The 22,247-nt window shown below is 39.8% G+C and overlaps 1 protein-coding gene and 1 pseudogene across 1 annotated transcript in view; both read right to left on the bottom strand.

Moving 5' to 3' along the window:
• LOC132512911 (nuclear RNA export factor 3-like) overlaps window positions 1-22,247 on the bottom strand; it is a 482,492-nt gene that overhangs the window by 79,414 nt on the left and 380,831 nt on the right. The window lies entirely within an intron of this gene.
• Window positions 6,648-20,785, bottom strand: LOC132513509 (transcription elongation factor A protein-like 5; annotated as a pseudogene).

The raw sequence follows: 22,247 nt of genomic DNA, 5'->3' as shown, positions 1-22,247 counted from the left end.
TTTGCAGTTTCCCTTTGTATTTCTCCCCAAAAGGAACCTGTTTCTTGCTGTCCTCCACTGTTATTTTTACTCAGTGTTTGTTAGTGTGGTGTTGAGGGAGGGACGAGCATTCTCTGGTGTTCTGATTGTGTCTTCATCTTAGGCAACCACTGTGAACCTGAGTTTTGGTGGTGTAATCTTCACATGTGTTCATGCCTCTCCTCCAGGTATAATGCTAAGCCTCCCCTCATAGGTTTTTTTGTTTTTCTGTTTCCCTTTCCTAGCTGCAGTGGGTTTCTACTTTAGACTTTAGGATATGGGTTTTGTTGTCCGTTTCCCTGCAGATTAAGTCTTTTGTTTACTAGGGGAGATAGGTCTGGTTGGAATTTCAGCAGTGACTGCTATCTCCCTCTCTTAGCTGGCAATATGGGGAAAGCTCTCTCAAATTCTCCCTGATAACACCTAGTGGGGTTTCTGGATTAAAGCTTGAAAGAGAGTGCAAGCTCTTTATGTCTGTGGACTTCAGGGACTGAACACTCTCATGCTAGCCTTAAGTCTTTAGAAATTCATTAGAAATTTCAAGCTGAATTTTCCTACTGGTCTACATGGTGTTTGGTGGTGTCTATTCCAGATAAGCAAATGCTTGGGTCCTATTTCTCCCTACATGAGTCTCTCTCTAGATTTTGGGATAATCATTTGCCCTGTGACCTCAGTTCTCTAAAGGTTTTAAGAAAATTTGTTATTTTGGGGACTTCCCTGGTGATCCAGTGGTTAAGACTCCATGCTCCCAGTGCAGGGGGCCCAGGTTCAATCCTTGGTCAGGGAACTAGGTACTGCATGCTGAACTAAGACCCAGCACAGCCAAATAAATAAATATTTAAAAATGCAAAATGTTATTTTGCATTTATCCAACTTCTTTTCCTGTTGTAAGTGTGAGTAGCATTCTTTTCAGCTCTCCATTTGGAGCTGAAACTAAAATTTGACTTGTTCATTTTACAACTTAAATATAACATTTGATTTAAAGTTCCTTTTGGTTCCCATAAGCAGTACAATCTCTTTTGCTCTTGTGCCTTGCACTGGACAGGGAGTTGGGGCCTATTTCAGAAACATTTCTCTCATTATCCCAAAAATATTCTTGTGTCTGGGAGGATAGTGAGGGAGAAGCAAGGTAGATATTCCTTATTATATGGCTGTCTTTAGCAACATTGGCCATTGTCTGTTGGCTCAAGGTGAACAGGTGAAAAGTTAAATAGTCTGGAGACTATTCCTATCATTGGAATGATGAGAACTCATAAATTGTCAGTCGTAAAGCTTTGCATTTCTTCCCTGTCCACTTTCCCTTTGAGGTATGAAGGAGACTTTTGTAGAGATGGAAATAAAACTCCATAGCCTAAAAATGTAAGAATTTCTCCTTTTCAGCTACAAACTAAGACTGACCAGATAATTTTGAGTTTAAAGTAGAAGGGTTGAACCCTTCTCTCAGAGTTCAGTGAAGTAGCATCCAGAGCAATAGTGATGGGGATGCAGTTGGACAGTAACCCCAAACAACCTTGCTCAGACTCCCAGAAGGGCCTTGGTTGTGCCTGGGCCTGTTTTAGTGGTTTTGTGGTGAATTCAGTTCTGTATCTGCCTGATGCCTTGCTTCTGATGTTTGATTCAGCCCAGTCCCAGAAGTACAGGAGACAGCAGGCAAGGGAGCTTACAAAGGCATGTGGTCCTCCAACTCAGGAGAAAACAGGTGTTACCACCTGTTTGAATACCCTCATGTGTTGTAGGCACAGCATCTGATTTGGGTACTAAGGCAGTCAAGCTGTGAACTGGCATTAAATGCCTTTTTAAGGCATTAATGGTGGAGGAAGCAATGCCACTGTGAGCCTTGCTTTTTAGGTCTGTCATCTGAAGAACCATTACCACTATTCGGACATCCTAAAGGATTGGCTGGGCAATAAGGTGAAGATAAAATTCAAATCCTTAGGTTCCAATCTAGGCTCTTCCCCTTACAGGTATGTAACCTTGTATAAATCACATACACTCTTTGAGCCTCAGTTTAGTCACCTATATTGAAGGCACAATAACACCTCTCTCAAAATTGCCTGTCAGAATTAAAAGAGCTAGAAATATGAAAAAATGGACTGTGAACAGTGATGATTTACATCACTTCTAGGCCACAGTGTAGAAAAAGGTGTGTGATATCTCCATGTATTCTTTTCCTCTGCTGCAGTGGTATCAAGATTAGTTTGGATCTCTGGGAAGCTAGGGGGAGCAGAACCTCTCCATCCCCAATTCTCATGAAGTGTGAGAAATAAACTTTTGTTGTGTTAAGCCACTGATGTTTTGGGGTTGGTAGCTATCCTATCATAAGCTTAGCCTAAACACACAAATGGTCCTCAGAGTTAAGCAACAGAATCAATGGAATTCTTGTTAAAATACACTTTATATGTGGGAAAACTATATTGAGAGGCAAGTGATTATGATAGTGGTGATTATGATGGTAAGAGAGTACTACTCAAGTGTCATATCAGAAAGTCTATAGGTAATAACTAAACAAGTCGAGGAATAGCAGTTGTTAAGTCATACGTCTGATAAGGAACTTGCATCCAGAATAAACAAAGAACTGTTACAGCTCAACAATAAAAAGACAATCAACCTAATTTAAAAATGGGTAAAGGGGGCTTCCCTGGTGGCGCAGTGGTTGAGAGTCCACCTGCCGATGCGGGGGACACAGGTTCGTGCCCCGGTCTGGGAAGATCCCACATGCCGCAGAGCGGCTGGGCCCGTGAGCCATGGCCACTGAGCCTGCGCGTCCGGAGCCTGTGCTCTGCAACGGGAGAGGCCACAACAGTGAGAGGCCCACGTACCGCAAAAAAAAAAAAAATGGGTAAAGGACTTGAATACACATTTCCCCAAAGAAGATATACAAATGGCCAATAAGCACATGAAAACATGCTCAGCATCATTAGCCATCAAGCAAATGCAAATCAAGGCCACAGTGGGATTCCACTTCATACCCACTGGGATGGCTATAAGAAAAGATACAATGACAAGCATTGGTGAGAATGTGGAGAAATCGAAGCCCTCGTACACTGCTGATAGGATTGTCATATGGCACAGTTGCTTTGGAAACAGTTTGGCAGGTCCTCAAAAAGTTAGAGTTACCACATGAACCAGCAATTCCACTCCTAGGTATATACTCAAGAAAATTGAAAACATATTTACATGCAAGAAGTTAACACTGCTGTATGATATATATGAAATTTGTTAAGAGAGTAAATCTTGAGTTCTCATCACAAGGAGAAAAATGTTTTTCTTTTCTTTTTATTGTACTTATATGAGATAATGGGTGTTAACTAAAATTATTGTAGTAATCACTTCACAATATATGTAACTCAAGCCATTATGCTGTATACCTTAAATGTATACAGTGATGTATGTCAATTATGTCTCAACAAAACTGGTAAAAATTTTAATTAAAAAAAAAAAATGGAAAGAAATTACCTTTGCTTCTTCCAGCAGAAATGATTAACTAGTGTATCAAATACTACATACCTGTGTTTTTTATAAATCAGAAACAAAACAAATATATTACAGTACCTCTTCATAAAATGAATCAAAGCATTCAAATGAAGTTAAAAGCAACTTTGGACATAATAATCAGCATGGTCTGAGGTTATCTACATAATAAACTAAGGCAGAACCATCATTTCTGTACTTGAAAATTTTATATTTTGAATTTTCAATAGTTTATTTTAAAAGACAAAAGAAAATGTACACGAATGTTCAGTACTGATATGGACGTGGATGGACCTTGAAAACATTATGCTACATGAAAGAAACTAGACAACAGAGGCCATGTACTATATGATTCCATTTCTATGAAATGTCTAGAATAGGCAAATCCATAGAGACAGAAAGCAGATCAGTGTTTGCCAGTTGCCGGGGAGAGGAGGGAATGGGAGCACCATTATGTGCTAACAGGTATGAGGTTTCTTTTTAGGGCAATAAAAATGTCCTGTAACTGAATAATGGCGATGGTTTCAGAACTCTGTTAATATACTGAAAACCACTGAATTGTGCACTTTAAGAGGGTGAATTTTTATGAAGAAAAGAGTGAATGTTGTGATATGTGAATTATATTTCAATAAAGGCGTTAAAAAAAGAAATATCAGGACTTCCCTGGTGGCGCAGTGGTTAAGAATCCGCCTGCCAATGCAGGGGAAACAGGTTCGAGCCCTGGACCGGGAAGATCCCACATGCCGCGGAGCAACTAAGCCCACAAGCCACAACTACTGAGCCCACACGCCGCAGCGACTGAAGCCCACATGTCTGGAGCCCGTGCTCCACAACAAGAGAAGCCACCACAATGAGAAGCCCGTGCGCCACAACTAGAGAAAGCCCACGCGCAGCAACAAAGACCCAACGCAGCCATAAATAAATTAATTTAATTAATTTTATAAAAGAGAAAGAAATAGCAGCATAAGCATATTCTTCTGAAATACGGAGGTAAATACCAGAAGAAACCAAAAACATTTATGGTAGTTGCTTCTGGACAGTGAGAATGTGGAATGATGAGGCAGACTGCAGTTTTTAATAATATATTCTCTTACACTATTGGGTTTTTTAATTTTATACATATATCCATAAAAATAAAAATGAGCTAAAAACAAAGGACACCTACACAGAGACATATTTTAACATCTTTATTAGAGTATAATTGCTTTACAATGGTGTGTTAGTTTCTGCTGTATAACAAAGTGAATCAGCTATACCTATACATATATCCCCATATCTCCTCCCTCTTGTGTCTCCCTCCCACCCTCCCTATCCCACCCTTGTAGGTGGTCACAAAGCACCAAGCTGATCTCCCTGTGCTATGCGGCTGCTTCCCACTAGCTATCTAAAATACCGTATGCTAACACATATATATGGAATCTAAAAAAAAAAAAAGGTTCTGAAGAACCTAGGGGCAGGACAGGAATAAAGAGACGAAGAGAATGGACTTGAGGACACAGGGAGGGGGAAGGGTAAGCTGGGACGAAGTGAGGGATTGGCATGGACTTATATACACAGAGACATTTTGAGGAAAAGTCAAAAGAGATTCTGATACATTGGATCTGAGGCGGGAGCCAGGATTCTGCATTTTCAACAAGGTAGGTGTTTTCGATGCAGATGGTCTGCTAGTAGCTAGCAAACTTTGAGAAACACTACTATATCCAATGTTAAAATTATTTAACAATGGATTGTGGTATAATCCCTCTCTTGCTGTGTTCCTTTTGGAGTGGCAAGTTTCAATTGCTAAAGAATGAAATAATGTGCTCAAGATTATGTATTCAATCAGGGACAGAACTGGGCCAAGAATTGAGGCCTTCTGACTCAATAATTAATGTATTGATTTTTAAGCTTCTGTCATGTGTTGTAGGTACCAAAATGAATAAGATAAATTCTTTGCTTTGAATAGGGCAAGTCTAGTGGGCTAATTATAATGCCTGAAAATGCATTAATTAAGATTTTACAAAGCGTTTCCCACATTTCATGTCAACTATAGTTTTATAGTTAATAAAACTATAACGTGAGAAGGGGGACCTTCTCCATAGTTCAGTAGGGAACATAGTGGGGTGTAACTCACTAGAGACTCCAGGGAAATCAAAGGGGCTTTGTTACCTTGAGGACTTCAGCTCACCAGCAGCAGTGGGGCCCTAAGGAGAGTACAGGACACATGAGAAGAGGGAGAGTGTCCTTCAGATACAGCATTACCTGGGGGAGAGTGACACCCACCTTTCAGCTGTCTGGATTTATTTATGGACACACGTGAGAGCTCCCTCAGCCCTCTCCCAAACATTTGATGGGGTTCTGGTCCTGCTAGTGCAGGGGAAAGGGTAGGAACCATCCTAACACAGTTCACACACTCAGCATCTCATCTGATCTTCTCCACAGCCCTGGAAGGCAAGCTTTATCCCCAATTCACTGATGAGAAGACTGTTCCCTACGTCAGTGGTTCTGTAATAACTGCCAGGTTGATTCCTCCAGCTGTGAGTCCCAGAGATAATGTGTTTTACGCATCATTTCACATCCTGACAACAGGAATTTTAAGTGTCTCCACTACCTTCATAAACTCACTGAGCAGTTATTTTGATTGCTTGGTATTTTCCTATGTTTCAAATACTTTATTATTTATTTTATGACAAAAGTAATCTGTGTATTTTAGGGGGAAAAGTACAGGTGAAAGGATAATCTCTACCACCAGCACCCAGAGAAAACCATTATTTTGCTTTTGGTCTACTCAGTTTCAGTTTTCCCTGTACATGGATGTATTGTATAACTTTTTTGTTTTATTTTTTCAAAAACGGGTGGATGCTGTATATGTGGTTCTGAAAACTGGTGTTTTTCTTTATTGTTATTTTACAGTGTACCATGAACATCTCCTCCATGCACGTGGGTGAAAATCCCCTACTGAAACACAGAGAGCACTGTAGTTGGATCAAAAGGCTGCTGGTAACGAGAGTGACACCTAAAGCAAAGAATCAGCTTAAGGTTAAAGCACATAGCCTGGCAAATGCCTGCCAGGGAAAGCAGGGTCAGCGATATTCTCATCAGAGGAGTCAGAATTGAAGGCCAAAGGCATTAAAGATATGGGATATCATGTAAGCGCCTCTGGCCCCTACCTCTGCCCCTCATTCCCCTGACACCCCGTTGGCCCCTTGGGGTGAATGGATCCTGTACATCTCTTTGCATCCAATGAAAGTCACCCATTTTCTGTCTTTTCCTTAGCTCTTCCTGAGCCCTTGACATAGCTGCACATTCTGTCATCATCTCCTCACTGCCCAGATGCCTTTCCTGTAAGTTGTTCTGATAGTCCTTGGGGGAATCGTCCGTTCCCCTGTCCGTTTTTCTTTTTGCTTTCCGGGGCACGTAGTCTTCATCGGTGTGCTTTTTGGCAGCTCGCGGCTGACTCTGGCTTTGCCTGGGATTCCAGCTTGCCCTCACTGTGTGGTTTTCCCTCAGCTTCGGACTTGTCCTGCTTTTCTCTCTTCCTCTCATCTTCTGGTTGTCCCTGGTCTTCTGGCCGTCCCTCATTCTGGAGCTCTCCCTCGTGTTCTGTCTTCCCCTCCACTTCTGGCTTTTCTTCCTCATCTGACTTTCCTTCATCTTCTGTATCTACTGCATCTTTTGACTTTCCCTCATTGTCTGGGTTTCCTTCATTTTCTGGCTTTCCTTCATTTTCTCTGTAGACCTTCTCCATGTTGAGATTTGCCCTCCTTTGCCTGTCCTAGGAGACAAAACGGAGACAAAGGAGACTGAGGACTTAGGTGGTGAAATACAGGTTCTGGTAAGTATTTGCCTCTGTGATTTAAGATCTTCATGGCCTACCCCTATGGGCGGGGTGCACTCCCGCCCATACATTTTCTCCTTTCTTTCCCAGTGTATACAAGGTTGGCACACATGCTAACATGAGCCCACCTTGCAGACACTTCCACAGGTGCTTTTCCCTACATTTAAGTGGGCTGTGCTGACAAGTGTATAAGAGCAGATTTGTCCCTAAACTTTTCTCTGGCCTTGGCTATGCCGGTAACAATTTTAACTGGGTGGTCCCAACTTAGACTGACCCACAAGAAACCTGGCCAGTTTCTTTTTCCCCTTGTCTACAGTTGTAAGACTTGTAGAACTGCAGATATAACCAGACAATGGCCAGTTCTCAGATATTAGAGATACTCTGTCATCTTCAAGGACTTCACAGATGCCACACCTGCCAATTCTCACTTCCTTGTTCTCCCCACTGTCTTCACCAGCCATAAAGCACCAGGTTACCTTAGGGTCCTGACAGAGGCCATGTATTCTGAGACTGGAATAGGGAGGCTTGGAGGAGGGGTGGCAGGTAGTAAACTCCCCAACTACTGCTCAGGCTTTAGTCACTCCTACTCCCAGGGGTCCTGGGGCAGTTGCCCTCTTCCGTTGACCTGCACTGATACTGCAGGTCTTTCCTTTCCTTGTCTGGGTTGGTGCCTACAACCACAGACCCGAAGACCTGTAGAGAGACAGGAGACAGATGGTGAATGAGGGATTGAGAAGTGAATGAGTGGCAATGAGGACACTGATTCTTTTCCGACTCTAGCTGTCAGTACTTTCCCAGCTCCTGCCATACCCTTGCCCTTTCCCTTGCTTCTCTGATCCCCCTCTACAGCTCCTCCCTAACAGCCTCCTTTTTTTTTAACCACTGAGAAATGTCAGAGAGAGATTATTTCCAAAGTGTTTCTATGTTTCCCAATCTTCCTTCCAAATTTCTATCTCACTTTTCCTTGTGATGTTCAGGACAGTGATGTTCAGAAGGCATATCCAGTTTTGCTCAGGTCTCTACCTTCCAAACCCTCACCCCAGGGCACCCAGATAGAACGAGCCCATCACTCATTCTGAAAACGGTAATGGTAGAGTCAGGGAGCACAGCAGAAATGTCCAGAGCATTCCTGCCACCCCTTCCCTTTCCACATACACAGAAAGACCACATTTTCCTGCAATGCAAGAGACAAATTATTTCCAAACTCATTAAAAATTTTGGTCCATGTTACCTCCTCTCAACTCTCCCTAGTTCAGGAGTCAATCCTGCCCTATAGGGAGCTGGTCTCCAGACTGAACTTCAGTCCACCTCCTCTGTAGCATCTCTCCCGCTCCCCTCCCCCTCATCCCCCTCCCCCCACATCCCCCACCTGCAAAAAGGACGAAGGTGGAGAAGAGCAGGCCTGGCCCCTTTGCAAGGGGGTCTGCCCTCCCCATCCTGGGTTCACAGGCGTTGCCCTCCTCCCTCCACCCTGGAAGGATCAGGCCATTTCCCCTCCATCTCCCTCCGCTAGCCTTTTCCCTCTGTCAGATGTCCCCTGATAACCTGCCTCCTAAGAGATCCCAACTGGTACCCATTCTTATCCTCTGGCTCCTCTCCATCTCCTCCCACCAAGCCCTCCATCTCTTGCACCAAATGGATGGGCATCAGGGAAGGGGTAGAGAGAATCTAGTCCTGGACCTGCTCTGGTCTTTGCCCTCTGCCACCCCCACCCCAGGTGTTCGCAGGAGGCAGTGAATTTGTGACCATCTCAGGGAGATGCCTCCTTCTCACATTTCTTGCTGCCATAAGCCAGTACTTATCCAGGGAAATAAGAGATGGTACCCAGACCTCTCACCCAACACTCACACAATTTTCTGCGCCAAAATAAATAAGGGAGGGTGGCATCTGGAAAGCAGACCGGATCCTGTGTAGCCTCTATCTGTTACTACCCCTACCTCAGGTGTCCCCTTCCCCACTCTGGCTAGTACCGACCTGCGACCTTGCGGGGCTATAGGGCAGTTGTCCCCTTGGTCCCTCAGTCTGAAATCTATCTTCCTCCACGGAAATAGGGAGCTGATACCTGAAAGAGAGGGACTTCTGCACGCGTTGGCTCCCAATCACATGAAGGAAACATCACCAGTGGGCTCGGGTCCCTAGTTCTCCTTCCTGCAGGAAGTGCCTCAGGAGTCAGCCCCCTTCTTCCCTTCACTGGCCCCCTCCCACCTCACCCTTCTTCAGTATCCTCCCCTGACCTCTTGAGGCCCTGTCACTCATTTTGGTCGTGGCTAATCCCAGAGGTCAAATGGGGCCCCTTCTTCCTGTGGTATGTATTTGTTCTTCTGTCTTATCAGGGGCTGCGTCTTCTCCCAGGGCTACTGGCCCCACTGATCCATCTCTGTGGAATTTCTTTCTTTCTCTCGTTTGATCTCAAAGCACCCACCCCCTCCATCTACTTCTCCACTCTGACACTGGTGCTCACTCCTGTCTTCCAGACCTTCACATAAGAGGTACAGGGTGCATTGGTAGGTAGGGAAGCAGGTAGTTGAAATAGGGATTTTATTTTCTTCTAAATAATTTTTTTTCAGTTTTATTTAACTTATTTCCCTCACCGTGTGTTACTTTTATAAGCAAAAAGTTAAATAAAGCTATTTTCATTTGGGAAAAAGAACATGTTTAAGGTAGAGGAAAAACCCAACATCCCCAAATTGTGAGAGCAACGTAAGTTCCTAGTATTAATTTTTACTAGAAAATAGATTTGATTGTCTACTTACAAAAGAATTCTTTAAGTTTTCATAAATAGCTGGTTCTGTCATGTTCTACCGAAAATACGTGTATTTAATGTTCCCAAACAATAGCTGAGTGTTAAGTGCACTTGCTGGAACATGATGGCTAACACAATATCAGTCTTGAAAATTTGGCCCATGGCTATTTTCATTCAGAGGTTTAGCTGTGCTGCAAGGCAGCTGAGGATCTGAGGGGTGCCGACATGCTCTGATCTTCCCTGCCCTATCAAGAGAGGAGGAATATGCTGTCCCGACCCCTTCTCACCTTTCAGAGCCTCTCATCCTTTGCATTCAGGCACCTGACTGTTGCTTACCCAAAAATATACATGGAGAGGTGACCAAGGTGGTGACTTCAATAAATGCTTTTGGCTCCTTCCCTCCCTCCCCCAAATTCCCACAGAGATTATGCAACTCCAGCAGAGTTGGGAATGCTGTTCTGACAACTGGAAACCAAAACAGATCCCTTCTAGACCCCTGCAGCAGAGGGTTTCCATAAAGCCTGTAGAAGTGATTGCTGGGGGGAGAGCCTCCAGACCTGCTTGCTGTCTACCCTTATTCCCAGTGCCCAGGTGGAAACTTCCTTGACCCTGTCTACTGCTTACCACCTAACTAAGGAGATGCAGCCTGCTGGGTCTTTCAACTCTATTATCTTTACCTCCAGGGCACCTAGGAGGAGCCTAGCCACGCTGAAGAGTTGCTGCCTGCAAGTCCACACCCACCCTGGTGCTCTCTCAGCCAGATTTAGACCAGTGTCTAAGGAACTCTGACAGACTGACCATTACTGATTGACCTAGACCAGGTGTTTTCAGCTGAGGAAGTCTGTGGACCACCTGAAATAATGTGCAAGGTAGCATGTGCTTAGAAGGTAGTAGAGTATGTAGACTTATGAAAAGAAGAGCTGTACCCTAGGAGCCTCAGAAACCCTGATACATGATCAGGTTGACATCATGAAGAAGCAGAAGCTATGAGGTAGAGAAAAGACAGAAGAAGAAGGAGCTACTTGGGAATGAGACAGGAAGGAGAAGAGACAAATAGCAGCTGAGCTATGTTAGAGGGAAAGCACTTACTCCTTGGGTTCAGGCATTCTTAACTAAAGAAACCCCTGGAGTTATGTTCAAAATAATGTGCGCGTGTGTGGGGTGGTAGGGTATACACATTTTTACTGGGTGTGTACATTTGCCTAGGATAGGATCCGTTACTCTCATTAGATGCTCAAAGGGGTAATATAAAAAAAAGGGAGAAGGTCAACTGGCCTAGAAAATATATTTTCATATACATCTTTTTCTCAAATAGGACTATGTCTATTTCTTAGGAGAAATTAACAGAACAATTAGCCATTTTAAAGTGTACAACTCAGTGGCATATAGTACATTCATGATGTTGTGAATCTATCACCTCTATCTAGTTCCAAAACATTTTCATCAACTCCATACCCATTAAGCAGTCACTCCCAATTCTCTTCCCCTAGTACCTAGCAACAACTAATCTACCTTCTGCCTCTATGGAATTATCTACTTTAGATATTTCATATAAATGGAATCATTCAATATTTGACCATTTGTGCCTGGCTTCTTTCACTTAGCATAATGTTTTCAAGGTTCATTCACATTGTAGCATGTACAGTATTTCATTCCTTTTTATGGCTGAATAATATTTCATTGTATGTCTATATCATATTTTGTTTATCCATACAAACATTGATGGATATCTGGGTTGTTTCCACCTTTTGGCTATTGTGAATGGTGTTGCCTTAAACATTTGTGTATAAGTTTTTATGTGGATGTATGTTTTTATTTCTCCTGGGTATATGCCTAGGAATGGAATTGCTGGGTCATATGGTAATTCTATATCTAACTATTTGGGGAACTGCCAAACTGTTTTCCACAGTGGCTGCAACATTTTGCATTCCTACCAGCAATGTATGAGGAGGGTTCCAATTTCTCCACATGCTCCAAAGCAATTGTTAATTTCCATTTTTAATTTTTATAATCCTAGTCGGTGAGAAGTGTCTTTGATTTTCATTTTCCTAATGACTAATGATATTGAGCGTCTTATCATGTGTTTATTGGATATTTATATATCTTCTTTAGAGCAATATATATTCAACTCCTTTGCCCATTTTTAATTGGGCTTTTTGTTGTTGAATTGTAGGAATTCTTCATATATTCTGGATACTTATCAAATATATGATTTCCAAATATTTTCTCCCATGATGTGGATTGTCTTCACTTTCTTGATACTGTCTTGTGATTCGCAAAACTTTAAAATTTTTATGAAGTGCAATGTATCTGTTTTTCTTTTGTTGTTCATGCTTTTAATGTCATATCTAAGAATCCATTGCCAAATCCAAGGACATGAAGATTTATCACTTTGTTTTCTTCTAAGAGTTTTAAAGTTTTGGCTCATATATTTAGGTCTTAGGTCCATTTTGAGTTAATTTTTTTAATATGGTGTGAGTTCATTTTTCTTTATGGCTTTATAAGATTTAAAGATTCTTTTGATGGCAGTGCACAACACACTGTCACGCAAATGAATAAAAGGCATTTTTACAAAAAAATATACTACAATTTACCCCCTTGATGTCTTGACATCTGTTTTAAGTTCAATTATTTGGGATATTTGAGTGGCCCAAATAGTAGGGGATATTTACAGAGAGTAGGGAATAAGTTGCCCTAAACAGCATAGAAAACATTTTATTGTGAGAATTAAGAGAAGGAAAACAGGGGCTTCCCTGGTGGTGCAGTGGTTGGGAGTCCGCCTGCCGATGCGGGGGACACGGGTTCGTGCCCCGGTCCAGGAGGATCCCACATGCCGCGGAGCGGCTGGGCCCGTGGGCCATGGCCGCTGGGCCTGCGCATCCAGAGCCTGTGCTCCGCAACGGGAGAGGCCACATCGGTGAGGGGCCTGCGTACCGCAAAAAACAAAACAAAACAAAAAAAAAAGAGAAGGAAAACAAATAGAAGAATGAGGAGTCTTTGTAGGCCAGCCATAACCAAATTCCCTATTTATATGGTGATAGCCAAGAAAACAGATCTGAAGTTTTCAGGGTCTCTAACAATATTTTTGGTAGACTTGAAAAGTGTTATAAATATGAATTATATATTTTATGACAAAAAGATCTTGGTAACAAGTCCAGTAGTTATGTTGTTGGAGTGTACGAACTGATAGTTTAGTAAAACATATAGAAAAAGTTAGTGGTATTTATAGCCAAGGAGAAGGGGTAGTTGTGTTCATGGTCAGAGACGTAAGACAGGAGGTAGTGGTGGGAAGTTGGAGTGGGGGAGTAGGATTAAGTGCTAGAGAGTGGGAGGTCCTCTTCCCAGGTGGTTGAGGAGTGGTCTAGGAGGTAGTTGCCCCCTGAGGAAAGCAATAATCTCCATTAATTTTTATAATGGCATTAATAGTACTGTAGTAACCTCTATAAGATTTCCCTTTAGGCATAAGAATATAGAGATGTACACCTTTTGGCAGAGAGTAAAACATAAACCAGGGTCATTGGCTAAGTAAATTATGAACTCAGGACATGTAATAAAATCACTAAAATCAAAGGGAGAAAAGCAATAAATTTATTGTGTCCAATTTGTCAGTGCCTTAGGAAAGATAGCATATAGGCATTGCTGGGACTCTAGTCTTAGTGACTGGCGTGAAGTCTTTCCCCATTGAATGATCTTGGCATTCTTGTCAAAATTCACTTGACTTATATGTGAGAGTTATTTTGGGGCACTCTATTCTATTCCATTGGTCTATATGTGTCTTTATGCCAGAACTACCCCGTTTGATTACTGTAGCTTTATGGTAAGTTTTGTAATCAGGAAGTGTGAGTCCTCCAAATTTGTTCTTTAATTTCAAGGTTGTTTTGGCTATTTAGGGTCCCTTGAGATTCCATATGAATTTTTTCAAATTTATTTTTGGCTGCGTTGGGTCTTTGTTGCTGCACTCGGGCTTTCTCTAGTTGCAGAGAGCAGGGGCTACTCTTTGTTGTGGTGCTCTGGCTTCTCATTGCGGTGGCTTCTCTTGTTGTGGAGCACGGGCTCTAGGCGTGCGGGCTTCAGTAGTTGTGGCACGTGGGCTCAGTAATTGTGGCTCGCAGGCTCAAGAGCACAGGCTCAGTAGTTTGGCGCATGGGCTTAGCTGCTCTGCGGCATGTGGGATCTTCCTGGACCAGGGATCGAACCCGTGTTCCCTGCATCGGCGGGCAGACTCTTAACCACCGCGCCACCAGGGAAGTCCTCATATGAATTTTAAAATAGATTTTCCTGTACCTGAGTAAAACATCGTTGGGATTTTGATAGGGGTTGCACTGAATCCTGTAAATTGTTTTGACTAGTATTGACATCTTAACAATACTGTCTTCAATTCCACAAACATAAGATGTCTTCCCGTTTATTTGTGTTTTGCATTTTTCAGTGTAAAAGTGCTTTTCACCCTTGCTTAAATTTATACTGAAATATTTTATTCTTTTTGATGCTATCGTAAAAAAATTATTCCCTTAATTTCCTTTTCAGATTGTTCCCAGTTGTTGTATAGAAACACAACCAATTTTTATGCATTGATTTATCTGCAACTTTGCTGAATTCATTTCTTAGTTCTAACAGTTTTATTGAGGACTCTTTAGGGTTTTCAACCTATAGGATCATGTCATCTGTGAACAGAGATATTTACTTCTTCCTTTCCAATACAGTATGGATTTTTTTCTCACCTAATTGCTTGGGCTATGCCTTCCAGTACTATATTGAGTAGAAGTGATGAAGGTGACCTCCTTCTCTCATTTCTGATCTCAAAGGAAAAGCTTTCAATTTTTCACCACTAAGTGTGGTGTTAGTTGTGGGCTTTTCATAGAAAGCATTTATTATGTTGAGGTAGTTTCCTTCTATTCTTAGTTTGCTGAGTGTTTTTATCATGAAAGAGTGTTGAATTTTGTCAAATGTTTTTCCTGCAACAATTGAGATAATCATGTATTTTTTCCTTCCTTCTCTTAATATGGTTTATTACATTACTATATTTTAATATGTTGAACAATACTTACATCCAGGAATAAAGCCCACTTGGTCGTGGTGTATAATCCTTATAATGCACTGCTGAATTACATTTGCTAGTACTTTGGAATTAATATTCATATGGGATATTAGTCTAGTTTTCATTTCTTGTAGTGTCTTTGTCTGGATTTAGTATTAAGATGCAGCTGGCTTGACAGAATGAGTTATGAAGTGTTCCAAATTTTTTGGAAGCATTTGAAAAAGACTGGTGTTAGTTCTTCTTTAAATATTTGGTATAATTTACGAGTGACACCATCCTGTCTTGGGCTTTTCTTTGTTGAGAACTTTTTGATTATTGATTCAATCTCCTTACTCATTACTGTTCTGCTCACATTTTATATTTCTTCAGTATTCAGTCCTGGTAGGTTGTGTGTTTCTAGGAATTTGTCTGTTTCATCCAGGTTATCCAATTTGTTGACATACAATTGTTCATAGTCCTCGCTTTTAATCTTTTTTATATCTGTAAAACTAGTAGTAATGTCCCCTCTGTAAGTTAATTTTAGGTACATAGATATTCTTTTTTTCCCTACTCAACCTAGCTAAAGATTTTTCAATTTTGTTGATCTTTTTGAAGAACTAACTCTTGGTTTCATTTTTTTTCTCTATAGCTTTTCTATTATCTATTCTATTTGTCTCTGCTCTAATCTTTATTATTTCATTCCTTTTAATAGCTTTAGGTTTAATTTGCTGTTCTTTTTCTACTTCCTTGATATGTAAAGTCAGCTTTTCGTGTGAGATCTTTTTTCTTTTTTAATGTAAGTGTTCGTAGCTATAAGTTTCCCTCTAAACTCTGCTTTCACTGCCTCCCATAAATTTTGGTATGATGTGTCATTTTCATTTGTCTCAGATATTTTCTAAGTTCTCTTGTGATTTCTTCTTTGACCCATTGGTCAAAGTTTAATAAACTTTTATTGAGTTCCTTTGGAACCCAAGATCTCTGGGCAGTCCATCTTCATCTTTCTATCTTCCAGTGTTTTCCTATGCTTTTTGTTGTGATATGTCTTTGGTTTTTCAGTTGTAAGATGAAAGGTGTGGAAGGGATGGTGTGGCTCTACCTTATCCAGAACTGGAAGCCTGCAGGTCAGATTTTTGCTGTTTAATAAAGTTGAATCCAGCTCAGGTCTGGCTATGGTCCTACAGCTTCTCAGATGTATGGCAAGACACTTGTACTCTCTTAGCCTGTGTCCTTATTTATTGTTGTAGAGAGAGGTCTTAGGATTTCTAACACTCTGTCTCTATCCATCTCTGAGAATCAAAATGTCTTTTGACGAGAAAGGATACATTTTGATGAGGTCCAATATATTGATTTGTTTTCTGTTAGAGTTTGTTTTTTTGAATTCTAATTTCAAATTTTTTACAAACTCAAAGTCCCTAAGAGTTTCTCCTATTTTTTTTCCTAGAAATTTTATGTTTTACCTTACATTTAGGTCTTTGACACAGTTTCACTCAACTTTTTATACGATGTGAGATAAAGTTATTCTAATTATGATGATGATGATGGTGATCATGATCACGATCACTAATAAAGGTTCAATTGGAACTAGTTGTTCCAACACCAATTATCAAAAAGAGTGTCTATTCCACCATCAAATTGCCTTGGAATCTTTGTGAAAAGCATATATGTGTGAATCTATTTCTTGACTGTTCTGTTCCATTGATCAATTTGTCTATATTTATGCTGATACCACACTGTTTTGATTATGGCACCATTATTATAACTCTTGCAATAAGGTAGTGAAAGTTTTCCAAAATGTTTCTCTTCTCAAAATTGTTTGGACTATTCTCAGTCCTTTGGATTTTTTAATGTAAATTTCAGAATCAGATTGTCAGTTTCTATTAAAAACTGCTGTGATTTAATTTATGTCATGAATGTTTTATAGCTTTCAATGTACAAATCTTACACATCTTTTGTCAAATTTATCCCTAAATAATTCATATTTCTGATGTTACTGTAAATGACATGTTTTAAATTTTATTCTGGCTGTTCATTACTTGCAGAGAGCTGAATATTTTTCCTTAAAATTCGTGTTCACCCAGCACTTCAGAATTTGACCTTATTTGAAAATAGGGTCTTTGCAGACATGGTTAATTGAGAATTGAGATCAGAGCATACTGAATTAGGATGGGCCACAAGCTGAGGAATGCCTAGGGCCACCAGAGCTGGAAAAGGTAAGGAAGCATTTTTCCCTAGAGCCTTCAGAGAGAACTTAGCATTACTGTCACTTTGATTTGGACTTCTGGTGTACTGAACTGTGAGAGAATAAATTTCTCAGTTTTTTTAAAGTCACCAAGTTTATGGTTATTTGTTAACAGCAGTCTCAGAAAACTAGAAATACAGCTAAATTTGTATACTGATCTTTTATCCTGCAACCTTTCTAAACTCACTTATTAGCTCTAGCAGTTTTTGTATATTACATAGGATTTTCTACATGGACTATCATGTTTTCTATGAATAAAGATTTTTCTATTTTTTTCCTTTGTAATCTGTATGACTTTTATTTCTCTTTCTTATCTTATTGTACTGGCTAAAACTTCTAATACAGTGTTGAATCTAATTTGTGAAAGTGTCCATTTTTGCCTTGTTTCTTATCTTAGGGGGAAAACATTTAGCCTTTAGGCACACGTCAATATGTAGGTTTTTCATAGATGTATTGTATCAGGTTGAGGAAGGTCTCTTCTATACCTGGTTGCTGAGTATTTTAATAAGAGATTTTTAAAATTTTAGCAAATGTTTTTTTCATTCTCCCTTGAGATGATCATATGTTTTTTTCTCTTTTATGTCAATATGGTGAATTATGATTTTCAAATATTAACCTTGCCTTGAATCCTTGGGATAAACCTTACTTGATGATGGTGTACTGTAATTTTTATATATAATTGAATTAGATTTTACTAAAGTTTTGTTAAGAATTTTTGCATATATGTCCATGAAGGAGATTGGTTTGTAGTTATCTTTCCTTGTAATATAATTGTCTGGTTAGTTATCTGGGTAATTCTACCCTCGTAGGATGAGTTGGGAAGTATTCCGTCCTCTTTAGTTTTCTAAGGATTTGGCATATAATTGGTGTTATGTCATCCTTAAATGTTTAGTAGAATTACCAGTAAAGCCATCTCGACCTATAGTTTTCTTCAGAGGAAGTGTTTTAAATGAAATTTCCATTTACTTAACAACTATAGGCCTTTCTTCTATTCTAATATAAATGTTTATACTATAAAATTTCCTGAGTGCTACTTTTGCCACATCCCACAGATTATTATATGTTGTTTTCATTTTCACTCAGTTCAAAATATAATTTCCCTTTTGATTTCTTCTTTGAGTTATTTAGATCTGTATTATTTCATGTTAATTTAAATATTTGGGGATTTTTCAGAGATCTTTCTCTCATTAGCTCCTCGTTTAACTCTATTGTGCTCAAAATAGCATACATTTTATGATTTGAATCCTGTTAACATTATTGAGGCTTATTTTATGGTCCTGAATATGGACAATCTTGGTAAATATTCCACGTGCATGTGAAACAAATGTTCTATTGTTGTTGGTGGCAAGTTCTACAATTGTCAACTAGGTGAATTGGTTCATAGTGTTGTACTTGCTGATTTTCTGTCTACTTATTCTATCAATATTTTAGAGAAGGTGACTGTAATTGTGGATTTGTCTGTTTATCCTTGTAGTTCTATCAATTTTGGCTTCATGTATTTTGAAGCACTGTGATATATGAATGTTTATGATTGTTTTGTCCTCTTGACAAACTCACCACTTAAAATGATGTAATGACATTCTATGACCATAATTTCCCTGGTATTATTCTTTTCTCTGAAATTTATTGTAACTGATATCAATATAGCCACTCAAGCTTTGCTCTGACTAGTGTTAAGATTGTTCATCTTTTTCTATTCTTTTACTTGTAATCAGTTTGTATCTTTAAATTTAAATTAAGGTTCTTATAGGCAGTATATATTTGTGTCTTGCTTTTCTATACAATCTGACAATCTCTGCTTTATAATTGAGGTCTTTAGACCATTTACATTAATGTGATTATTGGTATTGACATGTTTGGGTTTTAATCAGGTATCTTGCTATTTGTTTACATTTGTCTCATCTGTTCTTTGTTCTCTTTTCCCTCCAACATTTTTTTGATTGAGTATTCTTAAGATTCCATTTTATCTCATATGTTGGTAATATACATTTTTAACATTTCAGAACCTACCTTCAAGTGATATTAAGGTATAGAATAAGAACTTTAAAATTGTGTACTTCCATTCCCTATCTCCTGGCCTTTGTGCTACTATTGACATACATTTTACTCCCACATGTTATAAATTCTACAATACACAGTTGGGGGCAATCCGAAGGCTCATGTTGTTTCCCCTCTCTCAGAGAACTTTTCCCTCGACTGTCTGATGTTCAGCAACTGAAAATTGTTCTTTTATATATTTTGTCCTGATTTTAGTTGTTTTAGTTAGGGAAGTAAATCCAGTCCCTGTTACTCTATTTTCATTTGAAGCATAAATGTGGCTTGATGTCTCACGTGATGGTTAATTTTGAAGGCTTTATTTCACTTCTAATCAAAGTGCATTTCCTATGTATCTCAACTCCCTGGAAGAGTCCAGTGTCTGTGCACTCTTCCTCTGGCTAGAAAATTGAAACTGCATTGCTTTCTTTGGTCACAAGGTGGCCCTTAAGTTTATTTTCTGAATTTCCTTCAATAGATTTGTATTTTTAAAGAAAAAAATTCAGTAATTATTTGTATTCAACTGTTATATTATCTGCATTATTATTTCAATTTTGTTAGAAATACATAAGGATTCAAACATGTATCCTTATCATTTTCTGAATATCACTAAATCTATACTTACTCAGTTTTTCATTCATCAGATATCTACTAGATATGTATGATGTGCTAAAACTCCAATGACCCAGTCCATATCTACATCTCAAAACTTTCTTGAACACCGTTTTTCTTTGATAACAAAGGGAACACTCTCTAATCTCACTGCCTTCTCTTTGCTAGATTTTTAAGGCATTTATGGGAAGAATTGGTCTATCCCTTTTGTGGAGAATGGCCACTGTGAGGGAGAAAAGGAGGCTCAACACATAGAAATGATGTCAACAGGCAAATGCAGCCAGACCTTAGATATAGCTGTTCTCCTCAAAGGAACTTCATGCCCTGCTCCTTTATTGTCTTTTGCTCACTTTCTGCTGGTTGTTTCTTGCCCAAGCATTTTACATGGAGCCTGACCACTCACATACTACTCCCTTAGATGCCCTTTCAGATCCAAACACTCTGTTAAGAGCCAAGGGAAGCTGGTTAGCAGAAAGCATTCTGTCCAGAGACTAGAATCCTAAACTCATCATTCTCTGAGGTTGACAGGGCACCTTGAATCTACCTATATACGAAGAGATGTACATTTTTCTGGGCATATGCATGTCTAACCTATCAAGGTATACCATGGATTCACTCACATATGAGCTTCCAATTTCTTTTCATGAAGGAAATGCTGAATATCCTTAGGCCAAGAAAGCCAGAATGCTTCTGTTTTCCATAGAAGCTGGTGCAAATATTGGTAATCAAGAGCGGTAAGTCTGGGAGACTTCCCTGGCAGTCCAGTGGTTGAGACTCTGCACTTCCACTGCAGGGGGTGCAGGTTTGATCCCCAGTCAGGAATTAAGATCCCGCATGGCGTGGCTAAAAAATAAAATAAGAAAAAGAGTGAGAAGTTTGGTAGGGCATAAGCTTCTCAGTTCATCAATTTTCCTGTCTTTTCAACTTTAGCCTTTCTCTCTATAAACTTGTCTCACATGAATGTAATACCTTGTGTCTCAAGCACCTGGAGGAAGGAGGGCTTTGAAATTGATTAGGCATCTGATTCATGATGTCTGTGGTTTGCTGTGTTACATGTCATTTTCACCTGCCTAGCCACTTTTCCCTTTGGTTTCCTAAGTGCTATTGTGATGTTATATTCTAGAGCAGGGTTACCAAACTTTTTCTGTTAGGGCCAGATAATAAACATGTAGGCTTTACAGGTGGGCCATACCATTTCTTTCACAACTATTCAATTCTGCCACTGTAGGCCAAAACCAGCCATAGATAATATGTAAATTAATAAACATGTCTGTATTCCAATTAAACTTTATGGACACCAAAATTTGAATTTCATATGATTTCTACATGTCACAAAATATTCTTGATTTTTTTCAACCATTAAAAAACATAAAATTTATTCTTAGCTCATTGGCCAAAAAAATAAGCAGTAGGCCAGATTTGGCTCATGGCCTGTGGTTTGCCAACTTCTGTTCTAGAATTCTAAGTTTATTTCCACAAAAGAAATAATATGCATAATATGTATTTCACCTACTTAGCACACTGCAAGGCAACTTTTTTTCCCAAGTTCTACTGGAACACTTAAACCCAAGAGTCCTCCAATCAGTCTTCTCATAAAGGTTTCCACATTTGGGTATCCACTGAATTCACTGACATGATCTCCTGGCAACCAACTCAATATAGGATAACTTTTCACATTCATAGGTTTCACGGGGGTGGTGTGAGGAGGCACTGTCTCAAATTTTAAGTGAGCTGTTCCCTCACACATTGTATAGTCTCATGAATTATGGAGGTTTCTTGGGAAAGAACTACACCTAAGAAAGACCCAGACAGGCAAGGTCTTTCCATGAAGCTAAACGGGGAGAGGGGATTTATCCAGTTTATAAAACAGAGTGAAGATTCAATTCATTGGGAATTCCAGAGACATAGTGGGACTTTCTCACCTTAAGGATTCCTGAACATCAACAACCTGTGGAGATGGTGAGAATGGGGCACAACAGAGGAATGGACTTACCTACCCCTTAGCCTATTGGACTTGTTTGTGAGTATAGGGAAGACCTGGCTTTGGGAACTTCCCCAAATAGCTGAAGGTAATATCTAAAGGGTTGGGTCATGCATATGCCACTGGGAATGAGCTTAAAGAAAGCTTACAAACTTATTGCCTCAAGTGCACACAAAAGCCCTGGGAGGTGATTATTATCTTCATCTTGCTGATAAACATAATGATTTTTAAAGAGGTATGTCTCATCATTATTAGGTTTACACTTCTAAATAAGAGACCAAGGTAAGCTAAAACCAAGATTCTGTGACAAGTGCT

This window comes from Lagenorhynchus albirostris, chromosome X, assembly GCF_949774975.1.
Source record: "Lagenorhynchus albirostris chromosome X, mLagAlb1.1, whole genome shotgun sequence".
NCBI lineage: Eukaryota > Metazoa > Chordata > Mammalia > Artiodactyla > Delphinidae > Lagenorhynchus > Lagenorhynchus albirostris.
Note: the sequence above shows the minus strand (reverse complement) of the source record. Positions and strands in the feature narration are given on the sequence as shown.